We start from the raw sequence: 5855 nt of genomic DNA on the forward strand, positions 1-5855 counted from the left end.
GCGCTTAGAAATCTGGGAGTCTGGGCCATGGGGCTGCCCAGGCCCCCCAAGAGCAGCCTGCAACCTGTTTGTAAACCCCTGGGGGATAGGGGAAAGGTAGTCAAATCCGCGGACAGGTGACATGTGCCGACCCTCGGTGGGTGGCTGGGCTGCGGAGGGGCGCGCCGGCCGCCCAGGTGAGGTTCGGCCAGTTTTGGCGCAGACAGGTGGAAGCTCTGGCCATGTGGCCTTTGGCGAGAGGGACAGGTATCCTTCCTAAGGGTCAGTTTCGGAGAAACAGGGGCTGAGAACTCATTACGGAAATACCGGCCCACCTGGTAGTTACATTTACCTTTATTAAGCGTTTAATGTAGAGGGTGAGGTCCCCCCCCAACAGATATTCAGAAATTACCTGCCCGCCCCCAGATTAAAATGGTAGAAACAAGTGTGTGACCAGAAACACGTGGGACCCATGTGTGCGTGTCAAGCTGCCAACGCACAAAAAAGCACGGTTGCTTAAGCCACTCTCAAATCCGGCACTCACCAGATAAATTTGGAGAGCCCAGCTTGGTTCCTGCAGGTATTTTTAAGCATGAAAAGTAAATGAGCAACTGGTTTTGTGATAAACCTTACAAAGCAAGGATGAGAACTTCCTAGAGAGCGCAGCAGTGTAGACACTTGGTTTTTATGTGAGGTGTTCCCGCCCCCTGCCCCCAGCCTTTCACACACACACCCGGACCTTGTCACATTCCCCACGTTTTCACTGCTCGGCTTCTCTGCACCCTCACATCACCGCCTTATGGTGGACGGGTGAGAAATAGGAGAACTATAGTTTGGATTTTGAGAGGGAAAAACAGTAACGTTTATTTTTGTATAGAGTTTTTTTCCCCAATAGCTTCAGTTCATACTTTTGCAGAATAAAAATGCCAACAAAGAATATAATATAATATGTTTGACTTTGGAAGCAGAAGGGATAGTTCTTTTTTTTCCAGAAGACAAATACATTTAAAAATTAACCCGTTTCCAGACTCCTGGCTTTCCTTGGAATAATTATATTTGAGAAAGAACTGTATGCTTAGGATCTACCCCTCACATATCATCTTTTGATGTCATACGTGTAGGAGGTCAGGAAGAGACCATTCCTCATTTTGCAGATTTAAGGAAGGTTTAAGGCAAGTCTTTCTGACAGGCGATTTCAGAGGCTGAGATCGTAAGCAGTGACTTAAATGCTTTCTCAGTCTCCTCGCGTTGTAAAGTGCGGCTGACCCCCAGCCACTTCACTCACACGGTTCACGACTGTGGGTGTTCATTCATTTGGCCATTCATTCTACAAACGCTTATTCAGTGGACACCTGCTACGTGCCCGACACTGCAGAGAACAGGAGAGAGGGCCCTGCCTGGTGGCCCTGCCAGCCGGGAGGGTGGGAGGGAGGTACAGACCATAAACAATGGGACTCTGTCAGGTGGACAGTGGTTAGAGCAAAGGAAAGAAGGAAGGAAGGCCATCAGGCAGAGGCCGCGGCGTGGCCAGGGGCGGCCAGGGGCGGGCACACGGGCAGTTGGGGCTGAAAGGTCTGTGAGACGTTTGAGTGGAGACCAGTGCTGTGAGGTGCTCAGTGGAGATCTGCAGTGAGGGTGCCAGGCAGACAAAGGACAAATGCAGAGGCCCTGGGTGGGGACAGGCTTTGTGCGCCCAAAGGTGAGAAAGGCCAGTGGTCGGGGGAGCGCACAGGAGGGCAGCGCATGCTGTCCATGCAGTGTCTCCTGCGTGCCAAGTGGATGCCACGGGGGCTTTGGGCCGGGGCGCGACGGAATCTGTGTCTTTTCCCGAACGACCCCGTAGCTGCCTCGTGGGGTTCCAGGCCCATGCGGTTCCACTGGGAACCACGGCGGCAGAAGCGGGTTGAGGAGTGAGGGCAGTTTCTAGGGTGAGGCAGGCCTCGCCGCTGGGTTGGTTGGGGCGTGTGTGGTGGGCGATGGGGCTGCCGTTTACTGAGGTGCAGACAGATGTGCCGGGCGATGGGCTGACCGGGGGAATCGGGCCCTGCAGACGAGCAGCGTCTTCAGACTGTCCCTCTGGGGTGGAGGAAGCCTTGCCCGGGGCCCGGCCCTCACGTCCCCTTCGTCCTCTCATCCTGGGCAAGGCCACCTCTCTCGCTGTCTGGGAGATGACGCCGTCCCATCTGGATCTCCATGTGGGCTGTGGATCTGGGGTGTGGAACCTCACAGTCCCCACAGCCCTGCAGGCGTCAGGAACAGAGGGCACGGAGCGGTAAGCCCTCCGGTTCTCAGCGGAGGAAGATGCCCTGTTGCTGACGGGCAGGCGGGGGTCCTGTCAGCACTTAGAGGGTCGTTGCTAACTGACTCTGGGGTCCGTGCCCTGACGGAGCTCCCCCGTCCCAGCTGCTTGTCTAAGAAACACGGGTTCCCGCACTCGCATTTATAAAGGCGAAGAGCTGGAACGGGGTGACCGTTCGTGCGTGGTTCGTGGGCTGCGGGAGGGCCCGCGTGCTCATGGGGCCCCGCCCGTGTTAGGTGGCTGCTGCATTTTTGTTCCGATCATTGGAATTCCAGTGATCGCAATAACTCGATCCGGAGGAAATTAGCCACCCCGTGGCCGTCGAAGTGAAGACTAATGCGAATCTGTGCGTGCTTATTGTGTGAGCGACAGCATTTCACGCACGAACGTGTCGCCCTGGGTCTCATGTCCGCAGCGAGGGAGACAAGCTCACGGAGAAGGAAGTGCCGTGAACTTCCTGAACGGCCGAAGACCTTGCTCGTGGGCTTTGTAAATAGGTGGCAGAGGACGTCGCACCGTGCCACTTCAATCCCAGTAGACACGTTTGGGAGAGTGGCACACGCTTTCGTTTAAGTCCGTGTTTACAGCATGCCGGGAGTGGCGTCCCTCGCAGCTGTGACGCCAGTTTAAGCTGTCGGCTCAAGTGCAGGTAACAGCATTTTGTAAAACGCTTCTGCAGGAATATTAGCGAATAGTAAACATTGCAGGCGGTGCCTGCCACCAGGCATGAGGTGGGGGCCGGGCTGTGGGAGGGCCAAAGGCTGGACCGGGTTATGGGTTTGGGAGGCGACGAGGGTCAGTGCTGGGTCCAGAGGGGACCAAGGGGCCAGCCTGGGATGTCCCCTGCGGTGGCTTTGGATGGGAGATGGCAATGAGGAGGGCCTCGGAGGAGCTGCAGGGTGACAAGGAGACTGGGAGGCCCCGGCGGGATGTCCCCTGCAGTGGCTTCGGATGGGAGATGGCGATGAGGAGGGCCTCAGGGAGGAGCTGCAGGGTGACAGGGAGACTGGGAGGCCCCGGGAGGAAGGGTTTCTGGGGGAGGCCTGCAGGGCCAGAGCGGATGGAGGGTTGGGCGACCGGACGGCTCCGGGGGGCAGTCGGGGCGAGGCCTCCCATCCAAGAGAGGACGGGAGGTGAGGGCGCCAGCCAGGAGCTCTCCCCGGGGTCTTTGTGAGAAAAGGAAACACGGGGGCAGTAGAAGGGGGCGGGCCGGGGAGGGGTGGTGAGTGCCGGGGAGGCTGGTGCGAACAGTCCAGGGGAGGTGGGGGCGGGGGGTGGGGCTCCTCCCAGAGACGGGTGCGGGTGTGGTGTGGACCAGAGGGGGCTCCCGGAGGAGCCCTTGAAGCTCAGGAAGCGGGCTGACCAAGGGGAGCGTGTCGGCAGAGGTCATGCCGGCTGGGGCGGCCTGGACGCCTGGGGCTGGAGAGGGACCCTCGGGCCAGCTGGGGCGGCAGCTCAGGGTCGCCAAACGGGTCTGGAGGCCTGGCATCCGGGTTAGGTCTGAGGAAGCCGACTCTAGGCCCTCCCCTCGAGTCTCCCAGGGCCCGCGGGGTCATTTCGCACAAACTGACATGACGCTGAAGCTCGGGCTTCTCAGAGGTGACACCTTTCCTCCCTTGAGAGGCGCCTGTGTCATTGGCTCCATTTGACTTGATGGCCAGCATGGTCTGCGTCTCCTCCCAGCCGTGAGTGTCCCTGTGGTGCAGGCATCATCAGAAAACCTTTGTTGAAGGGCCTTCTGCCCTTGGTGTGGCTGGAAGCAAACTCGTTATAAGTTGAATGTCCTTTAATCATTTCTGGAAGGGCTGTCACTTCCCACTCGCCCCTGGGGAGAAGGGACCGTACCTGCCGGATAAAGAATCTGTCTGTCCCTGAGGAGTGTTCTAGTGCTCGGAACTCTCAAGGCCTTTGGCCTTTTGTAAGTTTAAAACATATATGCTAATTAGTCATAGTAGCCTTGTCTTTTGCTGTGACCAAAAATATAAATGCGATTTTAGCATCTTACTGTCAGAGGTTTGCGGGGAGCCTCGTTTTGAGCAGGCTGCTTCCGTTCCGGTCACTGCCCCGTCGTCGGGATCCGCTCGTGTCCCTCGGGGTCCCTTTCCCCCAGCACATCTGCCTTCTCTGGACGGGCTCTGCCACTGCTCATCTGTCTGAGGGCTTCTCGGCCTTGTGTGCGCTGGTCAGTGGCTCCTGGTGGTTGCAGTGGTGATTCAGAAGGAATCGGCTCACCCTCACGGCCATCGAGAATGAAGGCTAATTTGATCGGATGAAGATCTTTTCACCGTCACGGCTCCAGGGTGCCTAGTTTTAAGATATCTTGTCTGTCACACAAGGCCCATTATTAAGTAAGAGTCAGGCCTTCACGCCCCCTTTTTTGTTAAGTAAAAGGTGCCTGGCGGTTAGAGGTCTTTTAACGTGGTAGAGTCAGCGCCAGCTCAGTTCCGTTTTTAAGGTGGCAGAACGTGGTCCTCTGTCTTCCCTCCTTGCTCATGACTCCGTGTTAAAGAACCAGACGTGACCATCAGAAACTTAGATGTCGTCTTTGATGAAGCTAAGAGGTTCAGAAGAGAAAACAGAAGAAATTATGAAAGAAATAACACAAGAAAATCTCCAGGCAAAGGACGGGAGTGCAGAGGGACAGGGCTGGCCAGCACGTGGCATCAGAGCGGACCCCGAGGCCGAGGTCACAGCAGCTCAGATGAAGATTCTGAGGTCCGGGGCTCAGGAGTCGCACCCAGAAGGTTGCCGGCCAGCAGGGTCAGGTTCGGTGGCGGTGACGCCGGAGGCCACAGGCAGAGGAGTCCTGCTGCTGGTGTCCTGCGTGGGTGACCGTGTGCCCGGGATGGACACGTGCAGACGTGGCGAGTCCTCTCGAGAGCTCTACCTCCCAGCCACCGTTCTGAGGAAGCCCGGGAAGATGTGCTCCTCAAACCGCAGGGCTAAGCTGAGGGGATGGACGCCATTGGCCTCAGGGAGCAGGTGCTCCACACACCCCTGGGGAGCACCAAACCTGGGGGACGGTGAAGGGAGGCCCGGCTCGTGGCCTGGGCGCCACCTGGTGGGCAGTCGCAGCAGGCATGGCGGGCTCGGGGAGCGCCGTGGAACCCCTGGGCCACCGTTGGCTGGACCGTGTGAAACACAAACCGTAAGGAGAGCTGTCGTAGGATGTGTGACCGTGTAGCCGTGGGTACCCGCCCCGCCCCCAGCGCTGGCACCGCCACCACCAGGCTCTGCACACGTACACATGGGCACGACAAGTGTAGTCACAAGGCCTGCACAGAACAGCACACCGCAAAGCCACACACATGGAAACAGCACCCCAAAGTTACAGACAGCAATACGAAATCTACACACAACACGACAAAATCTCACACGTAGAAGCATATCGAGTCTGCATACAGCAGCCGTAAACACGGCTGACACACAAACAACAAGAACTAAGCAAATATAAAAAGTCAATTGGTTTTAGAAAGATTGTTCTAGAAAAGAATAAACTTTAGCGTTTACTATCAAGCAGTTTATTGAGCCCTCAACATTTTCACAGTCATAAGATAATAAATGCTGATTTAACCAA

Source organism: Pteropus alecto, unplaced genomic scaffold (genome assembly GCF_000325575.1).
Source record: "Pteropus alecto unplaced genomic scaffold, ASM32557v1 scaffold97, whole genome shotgun sequence".
Classification (NCBI taxonomy): domain Eukaryota; kingdom Metazoa; phylum Chordata; class Mammalia; order Chiroptera; family Pteropodidae; genus Pteropus; species Pteropus alecto.